We start from the raw sequence: 18503 nt of genomic DNA on the forward strand, positions 1-18503 counted from the left end.
CTTCCTGTCTCTTATGTACCATAATATGATGTAAATTAATATAAAGTAATTGCTACTCACATTAAAGGTTCATTAAAAGTCACACAGCAAACATCTCCATCATCTACACATCATCCAGGTGAAATGTTTGGAGACAAAGGAAGACAACTCGAGTCCATCCCTCTCTTTATAATGTGAGAGCGACTCACAACTGCATTGAACCACCAGTTGTTTCATTGTGACGAGGAGGAAAAATACACTTACAGTTTGTAACAGGGACAATAAACAATGATTATTAGTTAGTAAAACTTTTGGAGGAGAAATTCTTCCAAATATTGAGAGTTTACTGACATTAAAATGTTGATTCATTTATCAACATTTAGTACAGACACACATTACATGTAGAAGCTCTTTTGTCTTTTTCCACTCACTGTTCTCATATTTGAAATCCTGTTTCTTTAGTTTTTAATGTTTATTTTCATACTGATGAAGGAGATTCATAACACTGTTTATTACTTTCTGCAGGGAGGAGATGATGAAAGCACAGTGAGTATAATCTGTTAACTTCATAAAGATTCTTTCACACATAATATATTGATGAAGCTGTGAACATCATTAAAACCTCTTTAGTTTAGTTACATTCATCTTTTCTGTCACTTGTATCTGTTGTATCCACACTGACACTGAAGTTCAATCAACTTTATTTTATTGAAGATCAACAACTGTAAATATTATAATATATAACCCTCATAATGTTCCTGTTGTCCTAGAATAATCTAATAATAATTCATGTTAAAGTGAGAAGTAGAGGAAACTACTTTAAAAAGAGGAGAGAAATCAGTCTGATTATCCAGTCTGGGACAATAAACAATGAATATTAGTTCAGTAAAACTTTTGGAGGAGAGATTCTTCCAAATATTGAGAGTTTACTGACATTAAAATGTTGATTCATTCATCAACATTTAGTACAGACACACATTACATGTAGAAGCTCTTTTGTCTTTTTCCACTCACTGTTCTCATATTTGAAATCCTGTTTCTTTAGTTTTTAATGTTTATTTTCATACTGATGAAGGAGTTTCATAACACTGTTTATTACTTTCTGCAGGGAGGAGATGAAGAAAGAACGGTGAGTATAATCTGATAACCTCATAAAGATTCTTTCACACATAATATATTGATGAAGCTGTGAACATCATTAAAACCTCTTTAGTTTAGTTACATTCATCTTTTCTGTCACTTGTATCTGTTGTATCCACACTGACACTGAAGTTCAATCAACTTTATTTTATTGAAGATCAACAACAGTAAATATTATAATATATAACCCTCATAATGTTCCTGTTGTCCTAGAATAATCTAATAATAATTCATGTTAAAGTGAGAAGTAGAGGAAACTACTTCAAAAAGAGGAGAGAAATCAGTCTGATTATCCAGTCTGGAACTGTTGTGGGTTTAAGTTTCTAACTGGAGCCACAGACCACCAAGAAACAAGGATTGCCATCAGTCATCCATTTATTAACCAATCCAATGTTGCCTTTCTAGGATGATGATAAAACGGTTGTAAACAAAAAAAGAACGAATTACAATATTTCTAAAACTAGTCATTAATCCAGTCTTTAAATCATGTTCAGCATTTACACATTTAAGTATCATAAATCTCTCAAATAAAGATTAGACTGACATATAAGTCAACATAATATTATTGAACAAATCTAACCTTCCTGTCTCTTATATACCATAATATGATGTAAATGAATATAAAGTAATTACTACTCACATTAAAGGTTCATTAAAAGTCACACAGCAAACATCTCCATCATCTACACATCATCCAGGTGAAATGTTTGGAGACAAAGGAAGACAACTCGAGTCCATCCCTCTCTTTATAATGTGAGAGTGACTCACAACTGCATTGAACCACCAGTTGTTTCTTTGTGACGAGGAGGGAAAATACACTTACAGTTTGTAACAGGGACAATAAACAATGATTATTAGTTAGTAAAACTTTTGGAGGAGAAATTCTTCCAAATATTGAGAGTTTACTGACATTAAAATGTTGATTCATTTATCAACATTTAGTACAGACACACATTACATGTAGAAGCTCTTTTGTCTTTTTCCACTCACTGTTCTCATATTTGAAATCCTGTTTCTTTAGTTTTTAATGTTTATTTTCATACTGATGAAGGAGTTTCATAACACTGTTTATTACTTTCTGCAGGGTGGAGATGAACAAAGAACAGTGAGTATAATCTGTTAACTTCATAAAGATTCTTTCACACATAATATATTGATGAAGCTGTGAACATCATTAAAACCTCTTTAGTTTAGTTACATTCATCTTTTCTGTCACTTGTATCTGTTGTATCCACACTGACACTGAAGTTCAATGAACTTTATTTTATTGAAGATCAACAACAGTAAATATTATAATATATAACCCTCATAATGTTCCTGTTGTCCTAGAATAATCTAATAATAATTCATGTTAAAGTGAGAAGTAGAGGAAACTACTTTAAAAAGAGGAGAGAAATCATTCAGTGGGAACAGAATCAACTTTTACTGAACTTTTCTGATGTCTACTTGGTAGTTTCTGTGTATCCAGCAGTTGCTGTGGCTGAATGTTTTATAATCTAATTTCTATTTGAAATCAAGTTTCTGTTTATTTAATTTTTTATATCAATTCTATACTTATTTTTATACTTCATCATAATTACTGTTATTACTCACTGCAAGTTATAACAACTTGTTAGTTTTTGTTCCAAGAGTATGTTTCAGTCTCCAGACTATCAGCAGGTCAAACCTCTTCCCTTCATATACGTTCCTTCACAAATCAACTACAGCTTTTCTGACTCTCTGTGTGTTCAGCAGTTGTTGGATAACACAATTTCTGGATTTTGATCACGTATTGATAACATATTTGATCAATAAGTGTTAAAGGAGGTGCATTCTGGAGAAATCCAATATCATGATATAGAGCGAACAATGACACAATGAGTTATATAACTAACATTAGCTGTGTTGTGGGTTAACAAACTAGTTCACATAGCTAACATCACAGCAACAGCAGATCTTAACAGACTAGAGAATGTCTGTGGACAAGTCATTTAACATTACCTGACACATAAATCCTGGCTGGAGTAACAGGTTAGTGATGTGTTTGGCTCCGTCTGATCCACTTTGTCTCCCATTTACAGAGCCAGGGCTGTGTACAAACACTGGGTTATTTATTTATACATAATTGTAATTTCAGATTTTTTTGTCAGATTCCCAACTTATTTTATCCATAAAGAGATTCTCAAATTAGTTTCCATAAAAAATCACAACATTTATTATCCTGATAAATAATCACATATTCCAGGATAGAAATATTTATCCATATTGTCCACCTCCTCTTGCAGATGAAATCTTACTGTACCTTCTGTATGCAGTTAAAATAATGTTCTGTGTTTCAGTTAAAGGAACAAGAGTCTCTGCAGTCCTGAAGTTTATTATCTGAGGTGGGATGGAAACGTTTCTGCTGCAGCTGCCACTCTTCCTACAGTTTAATCCTCAATCACTGTTCATGTGGAACTTATTGTTATGGGTTTATTGTAACCTGTTATACTTCAAGTTATACAGCTACTTTTGTATTTGATATATTACACTTTCTCTTTCTGCATTTCACTAACTGACATCAGTATATACTGATTGATATTCTGATGATGGAGATTTTGATTTCTATTATTAAAGTTTGTCCTGTCATTATATTAATTATACTTTATAATGTAAAGTATTTTTACATTAACTTCTGTCATAAACAATAACGATACCGTGAAACCTTTCTTTATAAATAAAGCTTTACTTGTTTACTTAATTATTTGAAATAAGAAAATAAAGGATATAAAATATTCTATAACTGTGTGTGTGTGTTGATTATTAGCTGCTGATTAAACTAATATCTTTAAGATCTACGTATACACAGACTTTATATTGTCTTTATATCATTAGAGTAGTAGCAGTGCCATTGAGCTGTTGATTAAACAAATGTCTTCAGGATCTTCATGTACACAGACTTTGTATTCAGTTTATATCATTAAAGTGAAATACAATGTCATTTTCAAACAGTTGAAATATTTAAATGATTATTAATTCATTAAGAATGCCAATTAGGTTTTATTTAATGACTTTTAATTGTTGGCTACAGTGGTGGAAGAAGTATTCATTCACTAAAAGCACATACGTATTAAATATTCATTATACAAAATGATTATGGATGGATTATAATTAAGGATGAATTGTAAACATCATTAAACATTAGCTGGTAAAGTTGGAGCTAATTAACTAACTTTATATACTGCTGGGTAGTTTAACCTATAATATATCAGAATTTAATCACTTGATTTATATTTTCTTTTAATAATCTGAATCTGTTCCAGGTAACTAATAAATAAAGTTGTGTTTATAAATGTATTGAAGTTAAAAAAGATCAATATTTGTTCAGTATATTTAAAAATCTGAATCAGACCTTCCAGGTTTGATCAAAAATACACAAACTTACATTTAATATCTGGATTTCTGCAGTTTAATTGAATTTAATTCAGTATAATAATGTCAGTCAGTTACTTTTTGCTTCCGTTTGAAGTTACAGTGCAGTTTTCCAATATTTGTAACTGTTCATTAATTCTAATAAACTGATCCTATCAGTGAGTTGATGTGAGAAAAGACAGTGTTGGATTCACTGTGCAGCCCTCTCACTCTGTCCTCAGTTAGAAGTTCATGATGAGTTTTTGTTGTAACGTCACCGTGACTCAGTCAGTGTTTGTACCTGCACTTTATTCCCACCCTGATTACATCCTTTTTATCCCTCCGCTTCATTTATTACGCTGAAGATGCTCCACTGCACCCTCTGTTGGATTATTCTGTGAGAATAAAATCAACTGTTTGTACATTTGTGCTGTCGTTTGTGTCATTTGGAACAGAGATTCATCCATTAGAATCAATGGCCACAACATAACCTTGTAGTATCGAGTATTTATCCAGGAGACAGTGGGGGAAAAACAATGGGGAGAATATTATGGAAGATTCTTCACTCCCTTCGTATCTCTGTTGGAACACAGTAAATAAAACAGGATTATTGTTTGTTGTGTGGCTGTACTGAAGAAGATTGGCTGGGATTACATAAATATATCATGTAATGGAATAAATGCACAATGTGTTGAGTTTTGAACAAAAACAAAAGTGTCGGCTGTCACATGTCCTTTGGTTAGCAAGTCTGTAAAATGTGAATTTTCTTCCTCACACTCATCAGGAAATTAGTTGCATGTAGTTTAACCCCAAAGAGAAGACTGGAACTTAGACACTTGAAAGCTGACGTCTGTTGTACGCTTTTCCCTTTACATTTTACTACTTCTATAAATATAACACCTGTATTGCTGTACTGTATTTTCAAGATCAGAAGAAGCTGCCAGGTATGGCTGATCTGTTTCCACTGTTAGACCCAGTGCTTTTAGATTGGTATCTTCTTCATTTTGTTTTGGGTAACATTGGCGTTGAGTATCTTCCATTTTTCTTCCCCAAATGAATGGAACAGTGAGATGTGTGGATTCATATTGCATTAGCTGTTTAACAACTTTTCCAACTGAGGAACTACAAGTCGTACCTTTCCTAGACCTAGCTAACTGTCATATGTGTCTCATGTCTTGTACAGTATGTTTACAGTCAACAATAAAGTAGCGTTTTCCTGCAGGCTCAGCAACCAACCAAATCATAAGGGTCTGTGGTTAGGCTAGCCTCTTTAAGGTAAGCATTTATTTAAATAGCAAAGTCATTTAGACAGCAGGCACTTTATAATGTTAAATTAATATGAACAAAATATGAATGAAAGACAAACAGATTAAACTCTGAAACTTTGTTTTTTTTATTGCGTGGAAAAGTTAGCTATTCAATTGCAGGATGAGTGGACACTACTTCTCTGGCCAGTAGTTGTAGAGAGACTTCACTTGTCCAGTTTCCTGATAGACACAAAGAACATTATTTAAACTTTGTACTGTAGGTACAGTAAGATTTAAGCTGCAAGTGGGGGTGAACAATATGGATAAATATTTCTATCCTTCAATATGTGATTCTATATTAAGATAATAGATTATGTGAATGCGTAATTTTTGTGGAAACTAATTTGAGAAACTCTTTATAGATAAAATAAGAAAGAAATGTCTGCAAAATGTACTGATATTACAATTATCTATCAATACATAGTCTCATATAATATCTACAATAGACAAATACATCTAACAAGAAGTTCAAACAACCAATCAACCCTTCTTATCTCCTGGATAATGTAATGATCTTATAGTTTTATACTATTAATAAGCTCTTTACCAACTGCTTTAGCTCTGATATAGCTCAAATATTCACTTTCACACATGCAACAGGTATACTACATAAAGACTGAACAAGTTGATCAAATTTACCATTAACACTTAATTTATTTGATCAAATGTTATCAATAGGTTACAGTGGTTATCAAAATCAAATACCTTTGGAAAATCCATAAAAGCACCATTGTGGGAGATTAAAAGTATCCAAACACACCAACAAATCTATTCTGTTCCCACTGAAGTGATTTTTCTTTTTAAAGTAATTTCCTGATACTTCTCATTCTAGGTTTATAGAAATATTACGAGGTTGCAGAGGTCCTGACATTTACAATTGTTTTCATCTTCCAGAAATTGGAAGTTGATTTTAATGACTTTAGTGTTTGCTTAAGTATACTGAAAACATAAGTTTTAATGATCTTCATAGCGGGATCAATATATTGTGGAATGTGTGTGAAGGAATGTAAATGAAAACACCTTCACGTCTCATTGGAGTCTTCTGAAACTGTCTGTCAAAAAGCTCCTGACACGATCTTTCAACCTACAGTGAGAAATAATCAAAGTTAGGATCCTTCTTGATAAGTTTTAAAATAAACATTACAATCAAGAGAGACTTGATTTCAAATGAGTGTAAAATGTGTGGAATAAAGCAACAGAGGTTACTGAATGTCGGATAGCTGATTAGAGTGTCTTATTAAACACACTGAGGTTTACTGCTTCAAATAAACTGGGTAATTTAAATGAATGCACATAAAATAAATATGAATGTGTGTACAAAATGCCCATGATGCAGTAACATTATAATGTTAGTAAAAAATTACCTTGAGCATTTTATCTTTTTCCTTGAGCTGGATTCAGAGGAACGTAAACTTTCCATAAGGACACTGGAACAAAGATAATCACACACACTGAGCGAAAACAGCTGATCAGACATGGAGACACTTAAGTGAACAAAGTTGAAACCGTTTCTAGAAACGTAGGGCTGCACAATTAATGGAAATAGTATCAAAGTCACAATATGGCCAAGTGCAATATGCAAATCGAATGTATTTAAGTCAAACTATTAATATTCTATTGTAATTATTTCTATTGATTAGGTGTCTATTGCCGATTCATACTTTTATAGCTTGGACATGGAACAGGCATCTCCCCTTTCAGTAGAGGGAGGTGATAACACGTCTCGAAACTTTGCACAGATCAAGTAAAGTAAAGGTCTGACATTTTAGGAACCACAAACATAAGAAAAAGCTTTTTGAGTGGAGGTACGTATTTAAGCACACCTTATCCGTTCCCTCCATCCTCGACTCAGTCTCACAACCCCCTCGGTTCCTTCTTACCATCTCGCCGAACCCTTCCTCCCATTGATCCATCCGCCAACAAACCCACCTTTCTTCCATCTGTTCATCCCCCAGCCTTCCTTCTGATACCCCTTCATTCCTCAACCTTCAACCCTTCTTCCCTTAATCCCTCAACCCCCAACTCTTTCCCGATCCATTCATCCCTCCTACAGTACACCACATCAGTTTTCATTTATTCATTACGTGCAATAAACCTTTCTAAATTCCACACATTCATAAGCTTGGTTTTGTTGTGAACTAATGTTCAAGGTTTACCTGGGGGGTTTTTGTTGAAATAAACAGAATTTCTCTTGACCAAATACTCTCAAAGGAGCACTGGATGTAAGCTCGTAGTTGTTCTATTTGGTTCGGTTCTTGTTCTGGTGGACAAGAGAAAAAGAACACCAGGGTGGTAAATAAAATTGTGAATCATCACCCACACCAACAACTATACACAAAAAAACAAAAAAAAAAAAAGTGAACTAATTGTTGATTCTGTTCCCACTGAATGATTTCTCTCTTCTTTTTAAAGTAGTTTCCTCTACTTCTCACTTTAACATGAATTATTATTAGATTATTCTAGGACAACAGGAACATTTATGAGGGTTATATATTATAATATTTACTGTTGTTGATCTTCAATAAAAGGAAGTTGATTTGAACTTTAGTGTCTGTCAGTGTGGATACCAGTGAAATTAAATTAGTGTCAAACACTGACAAACAATAAGTATTTGTCTAAACAGATCACACAGCAATAGCAGCGTGTTAGCTAACATAGATATTAAAGTGACAGAGTAACACAATGATGACTTACAATGGAGAAACGGACGTTGTCTGATAATCCATGACTGAATGTTGACCTGTAGCTCTCCATAGTCATATTGGCTCCTGGCCAGTCTGGGCTGTAACACACACACACACACACACACACACACACACACACACACACACACACACACACACACACACACACACACACACACACACACACACACACAGGTTTTATTGATTCCTTTAAAGATTGAGGGCAGTCACCAGGTCTGTAGACAGGATGTTAGAAATAGTGAGGTTGTGAGTGTGTGAGCCCACTAGGGGGGTTCAGCATGCTCCCCAAAGGAAAACTGTGACGACTATAGAAGGAACAATAATCACTGAGGAAATAAAGTCAGTGTAACACACAGAGGTAAATTCTACCACAGTCGACGGCCCACTGAGTACTAATGGGTGTGGGGTAGCCAGACAAGGATGGGTTTTACATTTGGTGGTTGATACATCCACTGAAATGGTGTTTTTATTTGATTTATTACTCTTGAAGGACACATTGGATATAAGGGACTCTTTACGGATACTGGTTCTGGTTCTGGTTCTGGTAGACCATACAAAGGATCTGAAAACAGTAACTATATACTGCTAGATGCCACTAAATCCTCACCTTGATCCTTTAATATAAAATAAGTATCAAAATCAAAGATGGATCAGGTATTGTTAGTAGCTACCATCAAAAAAATAAAGAATGTATTTATATTTTAATGTTCATAAAAACTTGCTTGGAAGGAGAGCGTACTTTGAAATCTCTTGACTGATCACTGTTGTAGGAACCAATGAAGAATCTTCTGGTTCTGGTTGACAAGAGACAAAGACCACCAGGGTGGTAAATTAGATTGTGATCCATCAGCCACAGCAACTGCTGGATACACAGAAACTACCAAGTAGACATCAGAAAAGTTCAGTCAAAGTTGATTCTGTTCCCACTGAATGATTTCTCTCCTCTTTTTAAAGTAGTTTCCTCTACTTCTCACTTTAACATGAATTATTATTAGATTATTCTAGGACAACAGGAACATTATGAGGGTTATATATTATAATATTTACAGTAATTTACAGTTGATTTGACTTCAGTGTCTGTCAGTGTGGATACAAGTGAAATGAAATTAGTGTAAAACACTGATGAACTAACACGATGACTTACGATGGAGAAAGGGCCGTTGAATGATAATCCATGTCCGAATGTTGACTTGTAGCTCTCCATAGTTATACTGACTCCTCGCCAGTTGGGCTGTAACACAAAATACACACACACACATAATAAATAAATACAGTCTCAGGTTTTACTGATTCCTTTGAAAGATTGAGGGCAGTCACCAGGTCTGTAGACAGGATGTTAGAAATAGTGAGGTTGTGAGTGTGTGAGCCCACTAGGGGGTTCAGCATGCTCCCCAAAGGAAAACTGTGAGGACTATAGAAGGAACAATAATAACTGAGGAAATGAAGTCTCTCCTCTGTGTCCTCATGCTGACTCATTACAGCTTGCCGGTGGAAATTCAGTTTCAATTCAATTTATAACAAACCTCAACTGTCAACAGGTATTTTACAAGGTACAAGGTCTAACTTTGTGGATCACATAGGCTATGTAATTAATCTGCAGATTATGGTTAAATGTTAGACCAAATTTTTCTGTATGTCTTTTTTTTTTTTTTGCCTGCAATGGATGAGTAAGATATTATGAAGGATATAAAAACTTGTAGTTACAATACCTGTAGTTGGTGAGAGACACTGTGTCACAAGGACCACAGTGAAGATTGGAGACCATGTAGTGAAAGAGAGCAGTATGACTGTTGATCCTAACCTCATCTGTTATTTTACAAGGTTTCAAAGTTCATGGTTAAATGTTGTTGTCTCTCTATGTCTGCCTATCTGCTTACGTTTTTTATTATATTTTTGTTTATTGTTATGCACCCATTTACTAAGGCCAGTTCCTTGTATGTAAACCTGTTTCTGACATTTGCCTACCAAGCAAAGAGGTCAGTGGATGATGCAGTTAACTCTCCAGGGACATATGCAAGAATCCTGTTTGACTTGAACACCATCATTCACAACAAACTCACCCAGCTCAATGTGCCAGACTCCACCTGTGAGTGGAGGGTATATTCTGAGGTTTCTGACATTTCTCTCTGACTTGGACTCAAACACAAGTTTGATAGTCCTGAAATGGTTTAAGACTTTCCATCTTAATAAAAGATAGTTTCGTTCTTAACCTCAGCTGTCAACAGATATTTTATAATGTACAAGGTCTAACTTTATAGATATTGGGTATGATGTGATAATCTGCATTTGATTTGATTAGTTTTGATTTGTCACTTTCTGAGCCACAGCAAAGGCCAAATGTGGCCTGCAGCAGACTTGTGGCTCCTATTATCAACTGAAGCAGATCATAGTGTCATAATAAAATAACACAATGTGTTTATATATGTTAACAGACTTGTTTTTGAAGTTTTCTTTGATAGACTAACATAACTCATTTCATGACGAAGAAAACAGTAAAGCTCACAGTAATTTTTACTTTTTAGAAAAAAATCGGACCCGTTGTTTTTCCAGATTGAATGAAAGTATTGAATAAACTAATTAATTAAAGGATATAAAACATGTTGCTACAATACCTTTGGTTGGTGAGAAAAAAAACAAAGCTCTCTCTAAACCTATAACTTAGTTACACCAGTTTTTGAGCCAAAGGCCAAATGTGACCTTGCTTGTAGCCGAAGTCGGTATAAAACAAATCAGTCAATAAAATACATTTTTTCAGGGTTTTTCAAACATTATGAATCCCTGCAACCACAAGACGTCTTTGAGTATTCAGTCAAAATGTGAACAAAACATTTGAGTAGTATGGAAAGATACACACACAGACACACAACCAAACCTAACATAAAGACAGAATAAGATTTTTTTTTTTCTTTGATAGACTAACATTACCCATTTCAAGATGAAGAAAACAGTAATGCTCACAGTAATTTATACTTAAATAGTTAATTAAAGGATATAAAAACTCATAGTTACAATACCTTTAGTTGGTGAAAGACACTGTGTCACAAGGACCACAGTGAAGATCGGAGACCGAGTCAAAAAGAGAGCCCAGTATGACTGTTCCTCACCTGATAAGAGATATTTTAGGTACAAAGTTCATTTGTTTTATTTAATCTAATCTTTTCTTTGGAACCAACTTCCAGTTTCAGTTTGAGAGGCTGTTGTGCCTGCTGCAGTTGTCCTGCTAAGAGCTGTGGTCTATTAAAAGGACGTTTTTCCTTGCCGGCTTCATCGAGTGTTTACTTATGGTGGGAACTGTTGGGTCTTTAGACCTGCTTTGTTTGAAAAGTGTCCTGAGATAACGTTTCTTATGAATTGGCACTATCCAAATAAAACTGACTTTAATGTATGTATGTTTTTACAGGAGTTAATAGGGTTATAAATGGTTTGAATACCAGTCGTCTCTTTCTGGCTGCCTATCTGCCGACCTAGGTCTGTGATTTTAAATCAGAACCCCCATGTGAATGCAGAAAGCCTGCAGGAACCTTTAGCAGACTCAGGAGTGGTCATGCACCGTTCCATTGTGCAGTGATAGAAACAAAACCTTCATGAGTCAGTAGCAGAAAACCTTACCTGTGTCTACATCATAAAATTATCAGAAGTACACAACAGAACATCTACAGAACCCTGATGTGGTTTAGAAACAAGTGCTGTGGACTGATGAAGTTAAAATAAAAACTCTTTGACCACAATCAGCAAAGGGGTGTTTGGAGGAAAAAAGAGCTGAAATTCATGAAAAGCACACCTCCCCAACTGTTAAACATGGAGGTGGATCTATTGTGCTTTGGGGTTGTGTTACAGCTTCAACTAAATACAGCAAATTCTGGAAGCAAACATCACAGCACCTGTAAAATAAACTGAAGCTGAAAAGAGGAAAGCTTCTACAACAGGATCATGATCCCAAACGTACCTTAAAGTCCACCGTGGACTATCTTTAGATGAAAAAGTGTCACAATCCATCAAACCCTATCTGATATATGATAGTGTGATGTGATGTGATGTGAAGTTGTTAAGTTTGGAATGAAATCAGCAGATGACACAAACATCATCAGCCTCATGATGGCGGTGATGAGTCTGCATAGAGACGGGAGGTTGAACAACTGGCCTTCTGCTGTGGTCAGAACAACCTGCAGCTTAACACGCTCAAAACTGTGGAGATGACAGTGGACCCCTCAACTCTGCCCCCCCCTCACCATTCTCAAAAACACTGCCTAACCTGACACCTGACATGCATAAGTTATATTTATCAATCATCTACAGGGTTGTGTTGCACTTTTTACTACTCACAAAACAAAAGAATATAAGTCTATACATCAGTGAATAAAAGCACAACCTGAGAGGTCCTTGAACTGCGTCACACATGAGGAAGGAAAGTGAAACTCTTCTTCTGAAGATTCTGGTTTAGTCTGTCAGTTTCTGTTGGACCTGATAGAACCGCCCAGTACACCTCTGGAGCCTGTTTCTCCTCTAATAACAATAATGTTATGGCCCTGGCCGTATTATTAGTATTATGTTATGGTATTGGTTCCGTCTGTGGCGTGTGTTGGTGTTTTTGTCCCTGTTCCTCTGCAGGAGTGTGCAGCCTGTCGATTGTAGATCTTTGACGGCAACCCGTAGGTCAGCTCTGACTGGTCCATGCCGTGGGCTCGGCTGGTGGAGTGTCGCCTGCTGATTGGTTCTCCCAGGGAGCCGCAACATCCGCCGGGGATTCAAAACGCCGCACCACACAGAAGTTCTTCGACAGAACCTTCAGCAGCAGCATCATTCTGTCCTCGGTTGTAGAGCATCCTTCTGTCCTCGGTTGTAGAGCATCCTTCTGTCCTCGGTTGTAGAGCATCCTTCTGTCCTCGGTTATAGAGCATCCTTCTGTCCTCGGTTGTAGAGCATCCTTCTGTCCTCGGTTGTAGAGCATCCTTCTGTCCTCGGTTGTAGAGCATCCTTCTGTCCTCGGTTGTAGAGCATCCTTCTGTCCTCGGTTGTAGAGCATCCTTCTGTCCTCGGTTGTAGAGCATCCTTCTGTCCTCGGTTATAGAGCATCCTTCTGTCCTCGGTTGTAGAGCATCCTTCTGTCCTCGGTTATAGAGCATCCTTCTGTCCTCGGTTATAGAGCACCCTTCTGTCCTCGGTTATAGAGCATCCTTCTGTCCTCGGTTGTAGAGCATCCTTCTGTCCTCGGTTGTAGAGCATCCTTCTGTCCTCGGTTATAGAGCACCCTTCTGTCCTCGGTTGTAGAGTGTGTGTTTTTGCGATAGAGTGAATTGTTACGATCTTAGTAGATAGTGTTTTTGTATGATTGTGTTTGTATCGTAAGGGGGAGCTGCCATTTTCTTTGTACAACTTTTCTCCTGTTTTTCATTAGGATAGGGAGTTAGGTTTAGTAACTGTATTTTATTTCTATTGATAGGGATAAATAATTTTGATTAAGGAAGTTAGCCCTGTTTTGTTTGTTGTTTTGGCCTTGGTTCACCCTGAAGTTTGTTGTTTAGTTTTTGTTGCACTTTGTTTCACCTGTTTGTAAATAAATCACATCACTTGATTGTTAACACTGTGTTAGTTGTTCGTTTGGGAATCGGGGTAGGATTATTGGTTCATTTTCATCACACATTTATGTGGCACTCCTTCCCCCTAGACAGGGGCGTAACAAATAATAACTGATATAATAAGTGTCTTATTTTAAAAAAAATTATGTAAAAGTGTTCCAAATGTAGTTTCCTACTGCAATAACCTCCATCCAGACCTGGACTAGAGGAAAATATGGTGTCTACCTTCTAAATATTTTATTTTAAATAAGGAAGAGTCTTTGTATACCTCCAAATTATAGCTAAAGATATAAAAAGAACCTTGTTGTATTTGGAAAGATATTATTTACCAGTATATTGTTTCTTACCCTCTACCAAAAGGAATCAGTACTATATCTTCAATCAGACCCTTCTTCCCTTCCCTTCTGTTTCTCCCATTCTCACCATTATAGTACCTGATGCTGCTGCCTCATCCCCACATGCTGCCCACGAGGAGCAGCTTCAGTGCTTTATCCATCCATCCCATCCAGGCAGCAGTCGTGCAGACTCAAGTACCGCCAGAGCAATAAAAGATTAAGGTGACTTTAATGAGGAACAGGAGAGGAAAAAAAATGCAGCTCAGATCTTTCAAGACAGTTTTGTAAGGAGAAATGAAAATAATTAATGTTCAGAATCAGAAAGCTACACCACTGTGTTATAAAACAGAGCAGTCAATACGGTTTACAAACATGTGATATTAATAATCTTTAATATTAATTTAAATTATAGATTTGCCCAAAATGCAAAATGATGAACAATCTGGAGAGAGAGAGAGAGAGAGAGAGAGAGAGAGAGAGAGAGACAGAGACCTTATTGACTGAGCTCAAGTCAAATTTCCCACCAACCCTTCATTTATACAGTACATTTTAAAAGCTACGTACTTACAGAGGCAAAGAAAAACAATTGAATAACACTCAAAAACAATAAGTAAACAAATAGATTAAAGGAAATACAAATAAAATAAAAGGAGGGCAGTAATACATTGTAAATTGTAAAGTAATAAGTTTTAAGGCACATTTGAGAAAATGTATGAATACATAAGTGAGTAAACATTTTACAGTAAGCAGTAGAGTTTTTTCAGTATGGTAAAATGACATAACGGGGATAACTAGGGACGGGCTCGTATTTGAGTACTCGATTGGACATCAGTATTCGTTCAATGTATCGAGTGCTTACAGGCAGAATGGAGACCAGGCATGAAAGTGATGTTTAAAAAAATAGATGAAATGAACGCACAGGGCAAGCTATGTAACATTAAACTCATAGAACAACTAGTTTGATGATTAACCATTTGTGGATCAGGCAAAAGGTAAAAACAGTGGATACAGATCATTTTGCCATCGGGGCAATAGACTCTGGAATTATCTGCCCGAGGTGATCAGGGTTGTCAGTACATTATCTTTTTTAAATCTGCTTAAATAATAAATTTACAGGAAAGATTTTTGAGATGCCTGATTTGTAAACTTTGGTGTTGCTTTCTGTTTGGCTTTATTTTAGTTTATTCTCATATTTTAACAGTATTTTTGTATAGTTTATTTATCTTCTAGCATGTTTTTCTTATTTCTCATGCGTTTTATAACCTTGTTTATATAAGTGCTGTACAAATAAAGACATATTTTAAAGTTATACTGTAGTGAGAGAGAAGATTAGCTGGCTCAAAGTGTTAATGGTGACTGGAGGTTGTTAGGTGGCCAGTAAGATAGTGGCAGTACAGTTCAGTAGTTTAAATCCAATATTCACCCAGCAGGTATTTAAAAATGTAGTGAGTGGAAGAGGTAACAGCTGGTGTCAATAAGTCCACTATTAGAGTAGGCCTATTGGGGATGACGGTGGGATGGTGGTGGTGATAATGTTGGACATTTTATGTTACTGGTGCAGTCCAGAGGAGCTTAATGACGTGATATATGATTTAATGCTCATGCCAATTGCTGTTTGTTTCTATGTTATTGTATTATTTGTTATTATGTTTGCTGCAGCACAAATTACACTAATTATTAATTGATATGCTCCTGTTAAACTGAATGGAAAGTGAGTACTCAAATATGCCCATCCCCAGTGATAACATACATATTTGATCTATACCTAACAATGGCTACGTTCTCACTGCAGGCAAAAGTGGCCCAAATCAGACTTTTTTACCCAAATGTGACCCATATTTGATTTTTTTATAACAGTACAAATAATATTTTTTCAGATCCGATCCAGGCCAATTTCATATGTGGTCCTGAATCAGATATAAATCTGATGTTTTTCAAAGCGACCTCAGTCTGAACGGCCATGTTGCATTTCATCCGACTTTTACGTCATTGAAGTGAGACAGACGTCACAATCCTCAACGGAGGAGGCGGGACGCGGCAAAATCAAAACAATGGACAATAATTTTGTCGGGTCCGATTGCACAACAACTGCAGAATTGATGCACACACGCTGACATGTGTAGCTTCCATATTTACTTCCGTAAACACAGCGTGCAGCGTCACATGAGGGACACTTCGGGGCCGCAGACGGTTCACACTGGAGTCTGACGGCAGTGGCATTTAAATTATAATGTGAACAACCACGCAAATCAGAACTGAGCATTAAGACCTGCAGTGTGAACGTAGCCATGACATGACACAGCAAGTAATGTACCCAGAACCCACAACATAGCTAAGTACAGTTGCTGCTGTGAAGGTAGCATGCAGAGAGGACGACATGGTTTCCCAGAGTCCGCACCATTGGTCCGCACACAGCTACCGGCAGGAATACTCACAACTCTCCTGCTACTGTAGCTAATATGAGATGAGATTTATATTGTGAATTACTTCATTATGTTTATTGAATTTGCATAAATCATTTAATAGTAACTACATATATAAGTATTTGGATTCTGTTCTGCAGTGTAGATGAGGAACTACATAAAGTGCATGTTACCTGTAATGTTACCAATGGTTAAGATTGGTGGAGTGATATGATGAACAGCACTGTTCAGTTGTCCTACTGTTGAAGCGGACATTAAAGTGTATCGAGTAACCAAGATGAAGTTGTCCCCGTGCTCTTGCTTTACCCACGACCCAAAAGTAGTTTTAATACAGTAACATTCAAGTTTATAGTTAACGCTAAGAATAACCAGCGTTACACTAACATCATAACAACAGTACATCTACAGCAATGCCCCGCAATACCTCAAAGACCTCCTTACCCCTCACTCATCCACCCGTAACCTCCGGTCCCAAAGCACAAACCTCCTCCATCATCCACGCTCAAGACTCCGCACCATGGGAGACCGAGCTTTCTGCTCCGCTGCCCCTCACATCTGGAACTCCCTCCCTGAACATCTGCGAAAACCCCAGTCTGTGGACACTTTTAATAAAGGGCTTAAAACTTTTTGTTCAGGCAGGCGTTCTTAAGTTGTCCTTAGATTTTTTTTTCTCATTTCACCATGCACTTCAAACTCATCTTTTAGCTGTTTTTCTTAATGTATTTTATCACTTGTATTATTATTGGTTGCTGATTTTAATGTGTTCCTGCCCTTAGTGTTTTGTTTTTTTGTTATTTTTTGTTTCTTGGTTTCTGTAGCACTTTGAGATTCTTTTATGAAAAGTGCTTTACAAATAAAATGTATTATTATTAACAGTAGATCTTAACAACCTAGAGAGTAAGCTGAATATCAGTGAGGACATAATATAACGTTACGTAAGAAACACATCATGGCTGGAATAACAAGTAAGCGTTGTGTGACTTAATTTGATCGACTGTGTACAACCATCAGATTTTCTTTACAGCACACACAGAACCGACAGCTAACGGACCGTGAGGAGATATTTGCTGAATTTGAAACGCAGTAATGTAAATTGTAAAGTAATAAGTTGTAAGGCACATTTGAGAAAATATATGAACAAGTGACTAAACATATTATAGTAAGCAGTAGAGTTTTTTCAGTATGGTAAAATGACTTAACGGTGATAACTAGGTAATTACCTACTCGATTGGACATCAGTATTCGCTCAATGTATCGAGTACACTGGACTTTAACAATCCCCCAAATTCCACCGGGCAAGGCTGCGATATGTTCTAGCTCTGCCGTGGTCACCACAGCTGATTGCCCGTCCTAGCCAATTGTCTAAATTCCACCTGAAGCACCGCGTCGCGTCTCAGAAGCGTCACTGTGCTCTGCTCTGCATAGAATACGAGGCTGTTCTATTTCTGACGGAAGCCACGACCCATTCACGTCAAGCAAACACAGAGCAGATTGACAGGAAGTCAGACACAGACGCAGCAAAGAGAATCCAGTCAATTTTCAAAATAAAATACAGTGCATAAACTCCATGTCGAATTTCACACATTGTGGCACCAAGACAGTCAGTCAGTCAGTCAGAGGCAGGTTAAAGGAGATTTTAAATAGAGAAGCACTCTGACACAACGTATGG

At 36.5% G+C, this 18503-nt stretch overlaps 2 long non-coding RNA genes across 2 annotated transcripts; both read right to left on the bottom strand.

Moving 5' to 3' along the window:
• Positions 1-5857: 5857 nt before the first annotated feature.
• LOC127356261 (uncharacterized) lies at positions 5858-7267 on the bottom strand. Its single transcript, XR_007881957.1, has 3 exons — positions 7160-7267; positions 6816-6879; positions 5858-5975 (listed from the first exon to the last, which is right to left on the bottom strand). It is a non-coding gene; the product is annotated as an uncharacterized LOC127356261 (long non-coding RNA).
• A 1950-nt stretch (positions 7268-9217) lies between these two features.
• Positions 9218-11613, bottom strand: LOC127356266 (uncharacterized). Its single transcript, XR_007881958.1, has 3 exons — positions 11515-11613; positions 9645-9731; positions 9218-9294 (listed from the first exon to the last, which is right to left on the bottom strand). It is a non-coding gene; the product is annotated as an uncharacterized LOC127356266 (long non-coding RNA).
• Between the last annotated feature and the right edge of the window lie 6890 nt (positions 11614-18503).

This window comes from Dicentrarchus labrax, unplaced genomic scaffold (genome assembly GCF_905237075.1).
Source record: "Dicentrarchus labrax unplaced genomic scaffold, dlabrax2021, whole genome shotgun sequence".
In the NCBI taxonomy this organism is placed as follows: Eukaryota; Metazoa; Chordata; class Actinopteri; family Moronidae; genus Dicentrarchus; species Dicentrarchus labrax.